The following is a 14,871-nucleotide window of genomic DNA, read 5'->3' on the forward strand; positions in this document are numbered from 1 at the left end:
TAAAATGCTAAATGTTTGCAGAGTCCAGAGAGGCAGACAGCACGGCGAATACAGTAACCCCAACCCAACAGGTGCACAGTCCATCCACTCCTCCTATGACCATGAACTACAGGACATATCTAAGACTATGGCCTTGTCGCACACAATAGAGAAATATGACAATTGAGATATGTTTTAGATTCTATGGGCCACGCACACACACACACACACACGCAAGCAGACACAAACACACTACAAGCAGTGTGTGAGCCTCCGTCCGTAACAGCCACCCGTGGTGCTCCGTGTCAGTAGCTCCTGGAGAAGTAAATCATAATAGAATGGGAGTGAATGAAAAGTTTCCACACAGACGTGGGAAGGAATGGATGTAATTGTGTGAGTACACCAGGCCGCCTGTTGTCACTTTATGATGAACAGCATACTCTCTTTCTCCTCTCTCCTTCTCCTCTTTCTCTCTCCTCTCTCTCCTATCTCTCTCGTTCTCTCTCTCTCCTCTCTCCTCGCTTCTCTCTCCTCTCTCCTCTCTTCTCTCTCCTCTCTCATCTCTTCTCTCTCCTCTCTCCTCTCTCCTCTGTCCACTGTCCTCTGTCCTCTCTCCTCTCTCCTCTCTCTCTCTCTCACTCTCTCGGCGCTGGCTTGCTCGGCCTCCTTGCTTTTGGGAGCTATGCCATATGTGGAGAGAACGGCGACTCTGAAAGAGCCTTTCTTCTGCTGCTACGGTGTATTCATTTCCCCCTTCTCCATTCATCTCTCGCTCTTTTGCTCTTTCTTTTTGGGGGCCATGGAGTGTGTATACCGGGGTGCTGGGGTGGGGGGGCGTTGCCTTGGTGACTCTCGCTGCCTCTCTCGCTCTCCTGGGAAGGGAGCATATTTTTCTGACATCAATAGGAGAGACTGAGAGAGAAATGAAGGAGGGGGGAGTGAACCCCAGCTCTCTCTACACTTCCCCCTGTTCCAGTCAGCTCCATCTTTATACACCTGCAGATACAGCAGGACTCAGTCCCACATTTATCACTGCAGTGACGTGAAGTGTGTTGTTGTTGTTGTTGTGTGTGTGTGTGTGTGTGTGTGTGTGTGTGTGTGTGTGTGTGTGTGTGTGTGTGTGTGTGTGTGTGTGTGTGTGTGTGTGTGTGTGTGTGTGTGTGTGTGTGTGTGTGTGTGTGTGTGTGTACAAGGCTATCCACACAGATACCTATGAGGCACCAGACCCAGATCAGAGGGCTCAGATCAGGAGATTGTAGTGTAGTAGTTTGTCTGGAGGAGACCTTCAACTCTTCTGTCTGTCCAACATGCGTAGATCCTAATGCTCCCACACTTCCCAGCTGCTATCCCTGCATATTTTCCCTGAATGTTTTCCACCTGATTCCATGACAGATAGATGTATTGATACAATCAGACAGACAGACAGACAGACAGACAGGCAGACAGACAGACAGACAGACAGACAGACAGACAGACAGACAGACAGACAGACAGACAGACAGACAGACAAACAGACAGACAGACAGACAGACAGACAGACAGACAGACAGACAGACAGACAGACAGACAGACAGACAGACAGACAGACAGACAGACAGACAGATTAGCCTGAGGCCACAGACTAATCTAAATCCTGTAACAGCAGTGGTCATCAGTCCTGGTCCTGGACCCAGAGGTGTGCAGATGTTTATTCCAGCACAACACTAAAAAACTTGCTTCAACTAATCACAGGCTTTAATATTAGTTGATGAGTTGAATCAGATGTGTTATTGTACTTGTAATACTGGGTTAGAACCAAAGCCAATACTGTACAACCTATGAGTGAAATGAGTAACACAGCTTGACAGCCTTCCAATGAGTTAAGAGTTCCTCCAGACTACCACAGCTCCCATGATAACATAGACAGACTTCACCAGTCAGCCAACCAAAACACTATCGCACTATCTCCTTTAAGAGAGAGACAGAGGTAGAGATGCAGAGAGAGAGAGAAAGCGAACGAAAGATCATGTAAAACCAAAAGAAAAGCCAGCATTGCTCTCTAGTCGGAGTGGTGGGTTGTGGGTATCATCACCAGCTAATTCAAGACGGATCACCACAGGTAGCGAACAGCCGAGAGGGAGGCACACAAACGTCAATAAGTCCTCTCAGCGGGCCAACAAAGAGACATTTTCGAGACATTTCTATCAGGGGCGACGTAATTCCTGTGTTTTTCCCTTCCTGCCGAGTTCAGATAGGGGATTACGGCAATAGGCAGATCAAGTGGCAGCAAGTAATCCATGACAATAACAACCTCTCCACCACCCCCGCGTCCTCCCGCCGAAATTTATACCCCCGGCCCCCGCCCGTCAGTATACCAGAACACCTGACACATCCACTGTCTTTTGTTTGAAACCATTAGCGTTACCATATAATCCTATTAATTAACAAGTCCCTCTTTCCATTTTCTCCCCCTCTCTCTCTCTCTCTCTCTCTCTCTCTCTCTCACTCTCTCTCTCTCTCTCTCTCTTTCCCGTTATCTCCCCCTCCTCTCTCTCTCTCTCTCTCACTCTAACCCTCACTCTCTCTCTCTCTCTCTCTCTCTCTTTCCCGTTATCCCCCCCTCTCTCTCTCTCTCTAACTCTCTCTCTCTCTCTCTCTCTCTCTCTCTCTCACTCTAACCCCCTCCTCTCTCTCTCTCTCTCTCTCTCTCTCTCTCACTCTAACCCTCACTCTCTCTCTCTCTCTCTCTCTCTCTCTCTTTCCCGTTATCTCCCCCCTCTCTCTCTCTCTCCCTCTCTCCCTCTCTCTCTCACTCTCTCTCTCTCTCTCTCTCTCTCTCTCTCTCTCTCTCTCTCTAAGCACAGGCCTGCCTGTATATCCGGATCCTGCAAATAATACTCTAAATGTTTTTGTGTGATGTTTCCCTGTTTTTAAGAATACGTTACTCATGCAGTTAAGCTGCAGTTAGGTATTTCTGTGGGAGTAGACGGGGATTGGGGGAAAGGAGGGTGTTTAAGCTTGTTATCAGTGTTGGTCGGGAGTTAGAGACAACAGTTAGAGTACGACGGTACGACAGTACGGTGGTAAGGTTTTTGCAGTTTGCTAACGAGTTCAGCACACAAAGAATGTACTGTACAATGAGCCTTCATGTTATGGCACTTCTTTATGAATAATGCAGCAAGTCATAAACGGGGGCATTTACACAAGCAGAATAGAAGGCAGAGTGACTTTGTTCAATGGGTATATCTTTGTTCTATTTGCCTGTGAAATAGGACCTCTTTTTCAGCACAGTGAGCAAACAGGTACTAGCTGCCCAAGGCTGTGGATAAAAAAATGAGCCTTAGCTAGGTATGTGGTGTGCTGCGGATATGAGAAGGATTTTATGAGTTATTACTCAATAATGTCCAATATGTGGCATTCAAGGCCAGGTCAAAAAGTTAGTGAGTGTTCTGTTGTGTTGTCTATCTCTAGTATCCAGTTCTCACTCACAGGGAAGATGCTGTGTCTTTGTGACAGGGGATGGGTTGTTGAGTAAGATGTTATTTCTTATGTAATGTGGCTAAGAGATGAGGGGGAGAAGAACTGACTGAGGCCTATTTCTGTCCTGGACACCTGCTTAGCTTCCTGTTCAGCACAGAGGAGAGGAGGAGAGGGATGAGGAATCAGGGAGGATGAAGGGGGGGACCACTTCAATGGCTTTCAACCTCATGCATGTCTGGTTTGATCATTCCCGAAACGCTATATATCCATTTTCAAAAATGTTTCTAATTGAGCTTTAATTGTTTTAAGAAATTAGGAAATAGATGGGTGTGTTTATCTAATCATGGCATGGGGTTGTTCAATGACAGACATGTATTTGTTTCAATATATAATTTGATCGTTTAATTTCAGAGAGACAAATAATCATGTTTTTGGAGGCAAAATGCTGTATATCCGCCTCACTCTCATAGAAATAAGTAGTACTGCTAGGTTTTACACAGCCAAATGTATGAAATAAGTAGTACTGCTAGGTTTTACACAGCCAAATGTATCAAATAAGTACATTTAAATGTACTGTATGTAAAACAATAAAGTTAGCCTTTTAACTCATTTAGCAGATCGTCTTATCCAGAGCAACTTATAGTGAGTGCATCTAGCTTAAAGATAACTAGGTGAGACTACCACATATCAGAGTCAAATATACAGGTTACGAACATTCCATTCCAGCTAAACAATGGTTAAATAGAGTTTTGCAAAAAAACAACAATTAATAATGTACAAATGTCAATCATTTATGGTTAAAAAACACAAATATGAAAAGTCTGTGGATAATATAGCATTTTGGAAATTAAACTCTTCACATGCGTGTGTTCACACAGGAGTCCATCTGTGTCTGTGTTTTCGTGTGTGTGTGTGTGTGTGTGAGACCGTCAACAATGACACTGATGTAAACGTAGGCTCTCTAAACTCTCTTCTTGTTTATCTGTTTCCCGTTGATCAGATGTTTTATTCAAACAGATCAGAGGAGCTTTGTGTTGTCTATGAAGTTACTGTATGGTGACCACCTGCTGTGTTAGAGACATACAGCTACCTGAATCAAGAAAGATCAGGGGGATTCAGTCAGGGTCTGTGTGTGCAAATGTGTTAGACTGTCTGTCTGTCTGTCTGTCTGTCTGTCTGTCTGCCTGTCTGTCTGTCTGTCTGTCTGTCTGCTGTCTGTCTGTATTCATGTGTGTGTATGTGCTTATCGATGTGTGTCTGCGCTAATCTGCTTCTTATCTGCCTCATCCATCCATCCGTCTGTATTTGTCTAATGAATCGAATTTTGCGGCTCGTTGTCTCTCGCCTTCATGGCAGCAGCATGTCTGCGTGTTTGTCTGCGTTGAGAGTGCATGGGTGTGTTTGTGTGTGTGTGTGTGCACATGAGTGTGTGTGTGTTTATGCATGACTGTGCATGTTTGTGCACATGTGAAAATGCATTTGTGTGTGTGTGGGGAGGGGGGAGGGGGGGTGTATGTGTGTGTTTTGGGAGGTAGTAGGGGGAACTCAGGTGGGGCTCATTGGGGTCACATGGTCCACCTGAGTGGCTGTGGTGGATACGGGGCTCTCATTCTCAACACAAGCTACAACACACCCTCCACCATACTGCACCTCCCTCTGCAGATTAAACCGCAGTGATAGAGAAAGAGAGGGAGGGAGGAAGGTGGTTGGCTAGGGCTGGGGGAAGAAAGGGATAGGGGATGATGGAGTGAGTGAGAGATAGGAAGAGGAGGCGAGCATGAGATTGAGAGGGAGAGGGAGCGAGAGAGAATAAATGACATACCTGCCCAGCTCGTTTGCGAACATCATTATTCTTATTTTAGGAGATTTGTTAGGTGGCGAGGCTCTCCTGGAGCACAACAAGTGATGCAGCCGTGTGAATCATGTGGGCTTGAGTAGATTGAGCGTGCAGGGGCCTGTCAATAGACACATGGCCCAGTCATCGGCCAAGCATCCCGGGGAGTGGAGACTGGTGAGGGAGAGGAAAAAACACACAAACAAATGAATCTCATTATTTCAGTGCTCGCCTCTGCAGTGCTCCGGGTAACCCATCACAGTCCACACAGATCCAATTGCTTCCTTTAAATCAGTTTGAAGCTGCAGCCAGATCTCATCTGTCTCAATAGCAGGGCTGAAGCCAATAGGACTACTCTACTGCACACAGCAACAGCTCCACCCAGTGGCACTAGGTAAATTACCCAGATTTGGAGGAGAGCAGAGAAACTATCTGGCTGGCTGACTGACTGACTGACTGACTGACTGACTGGCTGACTAGCTCGTGTTCTGTTTATCCAGCCATAACCATTGGATTTATGTCAGCATTCAGCAGCGGATGACGGAATTACCCCTTGATGAAACATATAGCTCTTCCCCTGGGTGACTCGCATGATAAACAAACGATAGCTGCTTGTTTGTCTTTCTTTCTTTCTTTCTTTCTTTCTTTCTTTCTTTCTTTCTTTCTTTCTTTCTTTCTTTCTATTTTTCTCTTTCTTTCTTTCATTCTTTCTTTGTCTTCTCTCTCTCTCTCTCTCTCATCATCCTCTCTCTTCTTCTCTATATCCCTCTCACTAAACCATGCTGTCAGTTGATATATGTTGAAAAGTAGCAATGACCTTTGTGTCTTGTGTGCTATGCTGGCTCTCACACACTCACAGAAATATATCTTTCCTCTCCTCGTTCCATTTCCCTCTTTCTTTCTACTCCTTTACCCTATTCTGTGACAGTTTGTTGTGGAGTAGATGGTCATGTGTCCAGAGTAAATGACAGTTGTGCTGAAGCCTGTTTGTTGATTAGCACATCTGGTGACAGTTTCCCTCTGAATTCCCGTCCAAATAACTTCCACTCTCTTCAACAAAAATGTTCTTTCTCTGAATTCCCTGCATGGTCCGAAATAAATGAAAGAGAGGGGGGAAGAGAAAAGGAGTGGGTAGTGCTTTGATCTGCTGTGTAAGCACGTATTCAGCTGGGGGGGTGATCTGAGAGGAGAACTGTTTGGCGCTAACACAGATTATCATCTGTCTCCTTTCATCACCAACTCATCTCTGTATGCAGATCCCAGTCTTATCTACTGTACACCACACTAATGATATGGCCCCACTGATTCTCCAGGAATATAACAGAACCTGCCTTATTAGCTTGGTACAACTGTCTTTCTTCAATATCTAAGGATCTCAAATGTTTTGAATGCATTAATTACCAAAAGCTTATTTTTCTGTGATCTGTAAACAGAATCAACAATTCTGGTCAAAGCCAAAGTCTGTACTGTATATGTCTTAAGGTGACCCAGAACCACTTAGATAGATACCAGTCCTCTGTTCTCCCCTCAGTTCCTCCCTCTAAACCTTACTTTGAGCTGGAGACCACAGAGCCATGGGTAGCAGGGAAAAGCTACACTGTCACATGACACTGTCACAGTGATCACTCTGTTTAAAGGTAGGTCACCAAGTACGCTATCAACCCACTGCACACAAACTTAATAATGCTAGTACATACATGTTTTTCCATTAGGAATAGCAGAGACGTTAAATGTAAATCAGTACTGAGTTGAGGGAAAAACATGTTTGCAAAGACATGTTTCAACCTACACTATAATTGTAGTACACTATATCTCAATGTCCTGTTTTTACAATGACATTTTAAAACTATGGCCGTGTCTGAAATTTGTCTTGCCTACTACTTACTAAAACTACATACTGTGTACTAATAGTACTACATACTAGTTAGAATTGACTTGTTAGTAAAACATATGCAGTAAGCAACAAATATCATAACACTTCTCATCCATACTGAGAAGGCGTCATCTTTTTTTAATAAATGTTGTACCTTTATTTAACTAGGTAATCTAATGCACAGTCGTGCTTGTTCCCTGCCATTCGTTCATTTTTGTAGAGCACGTCCCCTATTCTGATTATCAGCTGTCGTCAAACGCACGTGAGTGGGGAGCTGCCCCTCCCTACCTTCAAAAATAACACCCTTGCCTTGTTTGCACTAACACTCACACTCGCTTTCCTCCTCCCCGTCCTTTCTCTCTCAGATGGAGTTGAGCTGACAGGTGTAGAGTCTTTCCCTATGTCTGGCTCTGAGGAAAAGCTCCAGAACACACACGCTACAAAAGAGTATGTGTTCCTGTTCTCTGTTTCCTGTGTGTGTGTGTGTCTCTCTCTGTGTGTGTGTGTCTCTCTCTCTCTCTGTGTGTGTGTGTGTGTGTGTGTGTCTCTCTCTGTGTGTGTGTGTGTGTCTCTCTCTCTCTGTGTGTGTGTGTGTGTGTGTGTGTGTGTGTGTGTGTGTGTGTGTGTGTGTGTGTCCGCGTGTGTGCGCGCGTGTGTGTGTGTGCACGCGCGTGTGTGTGTGTGCGTGCATGTGTGCGCGCGTGTGTGTCCGTGTGCGTGTGTGTGTGTGTGTGTGTGTGCGCGTGTGTGTGTGTGTGTGTGTGTGTGTGTGTGTGTGTGTGTGCACGCGCGTGTGTGTGTGTGCGTGTGCGTGCGTGTGCGTGTGCGTGCGTGTGTGCGTGCGTGCGTGTGTGTGTGCGTGTGAGTGTTATCCCTAATTGAAGAACATCTGTATTCCCACAGATACACAGTACAGTGTAATGAATTGATGCCGACTGTGAACTGTCACTCGGTGCCTTGTGTCAAATCAAATGAGTTTTTGTCATAGACACAGAATTACATTTCAGTTGCTAGACAGATCCAATACTATCTGATTCACCTGGTGGTGCATACGTACCTAATCCAGCTCCAAAGATAATAACCCCTTGTCATCTGCAAAGATAACACGCTGTAGAGGGTATTAAGGATATAGTTCAGCTCTAACGCAGAATAGCCCGGTCTCCAACTAATTCCTCTATGTGTAGATAGTGGGTATAAATAGCAACATTATTTTGTATCGGAGCTTATAAATCTGGAGAGGAATGTAGATAACATGGTGGACTTTGGGTTTGTCATGGGTCTGGAGGTATACTGCTCACATTGTTATGATGTTCAGGGGGGTTATGTGGCTCTTGATATCCAGACCCCACAGATTGCATAAATCTGTCTGTTCTTATGGAGGTCTCAAGGGCTCAATTAGAGTGTTAATAAGGGGTGATGTGTCCTATGTTAAGCCATGATCTTTAATGTTATCCATCATCTATTCTTCTCTTCCATCCAATCCTTCCTTCCCCATGACCCCCTTTCCCCCATGCTCCTCACACACACACAAAAGCACACAAAAGCACACACACAAAAGCACACACACACACACACACACACACACACACACACACACACACACACACACACACACACACACACACACACACACACACACACACACACACACACACACACACTCCCCACCTCCTGCAGGTTCATGTTCTTAAGCAGTTCGGACAACGGTAGGAAGCTGGCGTGTCGTACGAAGAACCCGGTTCTTCCTCAGGCCCTGGAGACCAGCCTGGTGATGAATGTATATTGTGAGTGTGTGTTGTTCCTTACCTCATAGACTCACAGACACCTTTTTACCTTTCCTTATTCCCTTCTCCAGCCACGTGTGAACCCTGACCCCAGGCTGGCATTGGGGCAAACATCCTCACACACTGATGAACTCACACCTACTGGGGACTCAATCCCAACGCTCAACCTGGAGTGTTAGAGGTCGACATGAAAGCATCGACGTCTCTACTGCTGTCACATTCAACCCACTCAACTATGTCAATTCCTCTGGTATCAGTGCAATCCAAACTCCAACTCAAGCCTGCTACACTCTGATAATACTGATCAGAGGAGCCTGGGAATGAAACTCAAGCCCAAATTCTAAACTCTACTGATGCTAAATATTATTGTCAGGACTGTGAAACCATAACATCTCCAACGGTGTAGGAACTACAGTACACAACATAATAGGGGTGGGTGATTTAACATCTCAAAGGATCGTTTCCTTGTTTACTCTTTGTCTAGGTTTGGATACACAGTATATCTTTGAAACAATATGGCAACCCAGCCTATTGTTTGCTAGTTTTAGTTGTTCCTCAATATTTTGTAGATCAGTTTCAGTAATTGATTGTTCTGGAGTCCACCCACCTGGTTCTGTCCCAGGTCTAAATCAGCTGCTGATTAAATGCTACTGTTACTGAAGACACCCAATGGGGAACATTCCCATTCTACTCTTTGTTTTCGTTTCACCCACGCCATATTATCCACACCCGTCCATATGAAATACTGTCTCTATCTCTCTCCCTCTGAATTAGACACTGTCCGATTCTATCTCTTACACTTTAACCACCGCCCAGAACTGGAAATGCTTCTACACCTCCCCTCTCTCACTCCCTCTTTCTTTCTTTCTTTCTTTCTTTCTTTCTTTCTTTCTTTCTTTCTTTCCCTCCCTCCCTCCCTCCCTCTCTCGCTCTCTCTCTCTCTCTCTCTCTCTCTCTACACTGTATTAAACAACATCTTTCCACAGTAAGTGCTAATGTAGTCCTTACTCAGCACACCAGCCCATCAAAGCCTGGAGCACCGTGTCCGTTTTCAGTCAGACAGATTGTTAGTGAGGTAGCAATTTGTCACGCCGGCCCAGGGTCCACATACAGCCGCCTGCGCTGCCTGCGCTCCCAAACTCATTGCAGCAATAACAAAGGCTGGCCCTCCCTTAATTTATTTTACGCTGTATATTTTATTCAGGGAGGCTGTAATTTATTCATATTTCCAAACGTTACTTTATTACTGTTTAAACATCTGTTATTTTGCTTTATGGAGTCGATCTAGCTGGCTGCTCCCTTAATACTTAATGCTTTCATCAGAGCTAGAGCCCTTACTCTGCAGTCAGGATAAATGTTGCCAATTTATTGGCCCTGTCTCAACAAATAGAAAGGATGCTCCCTTGCTCATAAAGCCAAGTGTCCGCTCATCCCAGTGCATATTTCTCACCCTCTCTATTCTCTCTTTCTGTCATCTTCTCTGTTTCTGGTGCTTCATCTCTCCCTCTCTCTTTCTATTGCTCCCTCTCTTCCTCTCTCTTCACTTTCTGCCATTCTTTCCCAAGATGTTGCTTCATCTCTCTCTTTCCCTCTCAACATCAGTCCCACCCCAGCATCCAGTAATCCAGGGTCTGGACAGAGAAGGCCCGGTGAAGAGGGGGACCATGTTGAAGCTGGTTTGTGTGTCCCAGGGAGGGAACCCACTGGCCACCCTACACTGGACCAAGGTTCGGAGACTACACTCGGCTAAAGCTTAGAATCAGTAGTTCTTGGTGTTTTCCCCATCTTCTACTTCTGTATTCTCTCTTTCAGAACTCACTCCCTTCCTACTGCAGCCAGTCAGTCACCTATTATGTTAGTAAATAACCCATAGCCCTGTCCTGTCTGCTTTTTACTAACTCATAATTCTGTCCTGTGGATCAGAATGGGGAGGTGATTTCCACCAGCTGGGAGGTGGACACAGAGTCGCGACGGGCCATCAGCCACCTGGCCCTGCAGGTTAAACCACAGGACAACCAGGCCCGAGCTGCACTGTGAAAGTGTCAACCAGGTGACCCCTGTCCCTCTGTCCGACAGCCTCAAGATCACTGTCCTCTGTGAGTCCCCGACTGCTAAGAGATACACACACACAGACACAAAAGCGATGGAATGTTTGTGTTTATTCAAATGTTTGCTAACCCAATCATTAAAGTTATTTTCAATAGCATTCATCCCAATCACAATGACATTAACATTAGTCCTAGCTCCAATACTGAAACTAATTCTGCATTAACACGAACTCTAATACCAATATCATTAGTGAAACTAATGGCAATTATGACCCGGGCCCATATTTCACACAGAAACTCATTTGAATCCCAGCTTGGTCTTTTACAGTGAGCTAATTTAACTGAATTGCTTCAATGCACAATCCAAAGGCAATAAAGCTGGCACTTTCTGTGGCGATAGTAATGCCAGGTAATAAATGATGCATTTTCACTTCACTGCATTGGAGATTTCTCTGCTACCACGACTGGAAAACAAAAAGAGAATGAAACTTCCTTCGCATCACACCAACTCTTCCTTCACGCCAACACTTGCTGTCTTTCTGCGTCAGTCAACGGTCAAAACCCCTCTCTTCTTCCTCTCCTATCCCATGTAAATGCCATGTTTCCTCCTACCTATTCCTAGAGAGGACAATACTTCTTAAAGTGATGTTGATGGACTAGAGATCGTTTCTTTACTTCTTCCTTTACCTTCAAATCCAGTCTTTCCATCCTTGCTATAAAATATTGATCCTGAGACAGAGCACTTGATTGACTGAATTTACTGTGTGTGTGTGTGTGTGTGTGTGTGTGTGTGTGTGTGTGTGTGTGTGTGTGTGTGTGTGTGTGCGCGTGCATGTTTCAGTTGAGCCAAAGAAGGTGCTGGGGTCGTTCGAGGCAAGAGAGGGGGAGGAGGTGACCCTGTGCTGTTAAACCTACACCAGTAACCCACCTGTACACATCCGCTGGTGGCTGGGCTTCAGGGAACTCAACACCACCGTGGTAAATGTGGAAGAGGTAGGGGCCACCATTTACTTCGACACCCACGACACCCCCCCTCACACACACAAAAAAGCACCATTCTGCACTAACTGTCATTTTTATTCAGACATTTGGAACAACACAAATAAATAAGCACAACATTTAAAACCATATAAATATAAAAAATATATACAAAAATAAGACTCGTAAATATCAAAAAAGGTAACAAAGACAAATAGAAACAAATGGTAGTATATAACTACAAATAGAAAGACAATCCAATCATTACACTGTACCCTGTTGCTAACAAAAAACACAAATAAAACTAAATTGCACAAATCCTATATCACACAAATACACAAACAGAATAACACATGTATAAAGAAGAGAACCTGATTATTACACTATTGAACTTCAAACAAGAAACACACAAACTAAATTGCACAACTGCCATCTAAACCCTTGCTTGCCTTCCTTGATGCAAAGTCATCAATTACATCATCATAAGAAATCTGCCCAGGAATTGCATGGTTAATACTGATGAGAGCAAGGCCACTCCTGTGACATGGTGGACCTTAGGCAGGATTTGATGAGCTTCAGCTTTGAACAGCTCCTCTCTGCTTCAGCTACGGTCAAATTCTGAGAGCAGTCCACAAATGTGGATACATTTCTGAGAGCTCCCTTTCGTGTATGAATATCAGCAGCTCAAGCAGGTTCATGGACTTCAATGGCAGGTCAGGCAAGTTTTTCAGTTCCTGTGCAAGCTCTATGCCATCCAAGTCTGAGTCATGAAGAGGGCACGACAAAGCCTATTCCCCATCAGGAAACTAAAATGATTTGGCATGGTGTCACGCCCTGACCTTGGAGATCCTTTTTATGTCTCTATTTTGGTTTGGTCAGGCCGTGAGTGGGGGTGGGCATTTCTATGTTTTGTGTTTCTATGACTTTCTATCTTTATGTTTTGGCCGAGTATGGTTCTCAATCAGGGACAGCTGTCTATTGTTGTCTCTGATTGGGAACCATACTTAGGTACCCTTTTTCCCACCTGTGTTTGTGGGAAGTTGACTATCTTAATGGCACTTAGCCTTAAGCTTCACGGTTATGTTTTGTAGTGTGTATTGTTTTGTTCGGCATCTTTCTTAATTAAAGAACATGTACGCTCACCACGCCGCACCTTGGTCCGCTTCTTTCATCAGCCGTGACAGAACTTCCCACCACCAGAGGACCAAGCAGCATAGCCAGGAGAGGCAGACCCCCCCAAAAAATTATCTATGAGAGAGCTGCTGTGTTGGTGCATGAGGCACGACATTCGCGAGTTGATGTCACCTGAGTCAGCTCTCCATACTCGTCCTGAGGTGCGTGCTAGCCGTCTGGTGAAGACTGTGCCAGCCCCACGCACCAGGCCTCCTGTGCGCCTCCCCAGCCCTGCACGTCTTGTGCCTGCTTGGCGCTCCAGACCTCCAGTGCGGTGAGTCCTGCGCCGGCTCTATGCACGGTTTCCCCAGTCCGCCAGGAGAACCCAGTGCTGCCTGTTCCAGCTTCCCGCACGTGCCGGGCTAAAGTGGGCTTGCAGCCAAGAGGAGCGGTGCAAGTGCTAAGCACCAGAGCTCCAGTGCTCCCCCACAGCCCGGTTCGACCTGTGCCTGCGCTCTGGTGGTGCCGGGCTAGAGTGGGCATTCAGCCTGGAAGAGTGGTGCCAAGGCTACGCACCAGATCTCCAGTGCTCCCCTACAGCCCGGTATATCCAGTGCCTCCTCCATGGACCAGGCCTCCAGTAGGTCTCCCCAGCCTGGTAAGTCCCGTGCCTGTTCCCAGAGCCAGGTCTCCTGTGTGTCTCCCCATCCTGGTGAGTCCTGTGCCTGCGCCCTCCAGTCCGGAGCTTCCAGCGACGCCCTCCAGTCCGGAGCTGCCAGCGACGCCCTCCAGTCCGGAGCCTCCAGCGTCGTCCTCCAGCCTCCAGAGGTGCCCTTCAGTCCGGCGCTTCCAGCAACGCTCTACAGTCCGGAGCCCGAGGGTGCCCAGTCCGGGGCCCGCTACGAGGGTCCCCAGTCTGGGGTCGGCACCAGAGCCACCACCGTGGAGAAATGCCCACCCAGACCCTCCCCTAAAGGTTCAGGTTTTGCCACCTTTGGCGGGGGGGGGGGTACTATCACGCCCTGACCTTGGAGATCCTTTTTATGTCTCTATTTTGGTTTGGGGTGGGCATTGGGGTGGGTTGGGGTGGGCATTTATATGTTTTGTGTTTCTATGATATTCTATCTCTATGTTTTGGCCGGGTATGGTTCTCAATCAGGGACAGCTGTCTATCATTGTCTCTGATCGGGAACCATACTTAGGTACTCTTTTTCCCACCTGTGTTTGTGGGAAGTTGACTTTCTTTATGGCACTTAGCCTTAAGCTTCATGGTTTTGTTTTGTAGTGTGTATTGTTTTGTTCAGCGTCTTTTTCTTAATTAAAGAACATGTACGCTCACCACGCTGCACCTTGGTCCGCTCCTTTCATCAGCCATGACACATGGGTCCTGAGATCCTCAAAAGGTTCTACAGCTGCAACATCGAGAGCATCACTGCCTGGTAAGGCAATTGCTCGGCCTCTGACCGCAAGGCACTACTACTAAAAAATCTGAAACTTTCTGTCCAAAAATGACGCAGAAAAATTAATCCATGCTTTTGTCACTTCTAGGTTAGACTACTGCAATGCTCTACTTTCCGGCTGCTAGAATCCTGACTAAAACCAAAAAATTTGATCATATTACTCCAGTGCTAGCCTCTCTACACTGGCTTCCTGTCAAAGCAAGGGCTGATTTCAAGGTTTTACTGCTAACCTACAAAGCATTACATGGGCTTGCTCCTACCTATCTCTCTGATTTGGTCCTGCCGTACATACCTACACGTACGCTACGGTCACAAGACGCAGGCCTCCTAATTGTCCCTAGAA

The 14,871-nt window shown here is 46.0% G+C and overlaps 1 pseudogene; it reads left to right on the top strand.

Moving 5' to 3' along the window:
- The first annotated feature begins 8,009 nt into the window (after positions 1–8,009).
- Positions 8,010–14,115, top strand: LOC115101999 (nephrin-like; annotated as a pseudogene).
- The last annotated feature ends 756 nt before the right edge of the window (positions 14,116–14,871 follow it).

This window comes from Oncorhynchus nerka, linkage group LG3 (genome assembly GCF_034236695.1).
Source record: "Oncorhynchus nerka isolate Pitt River linkage group LG3, Oner_Uvic_2.0, whole genome shotgun sequence".
NCBI lineage: Eukaryota > Metazoa > Chordata > Actinopteri > Salmoniformes > Salmonidae > Oncorhynchus > Oncorhynchus nerka.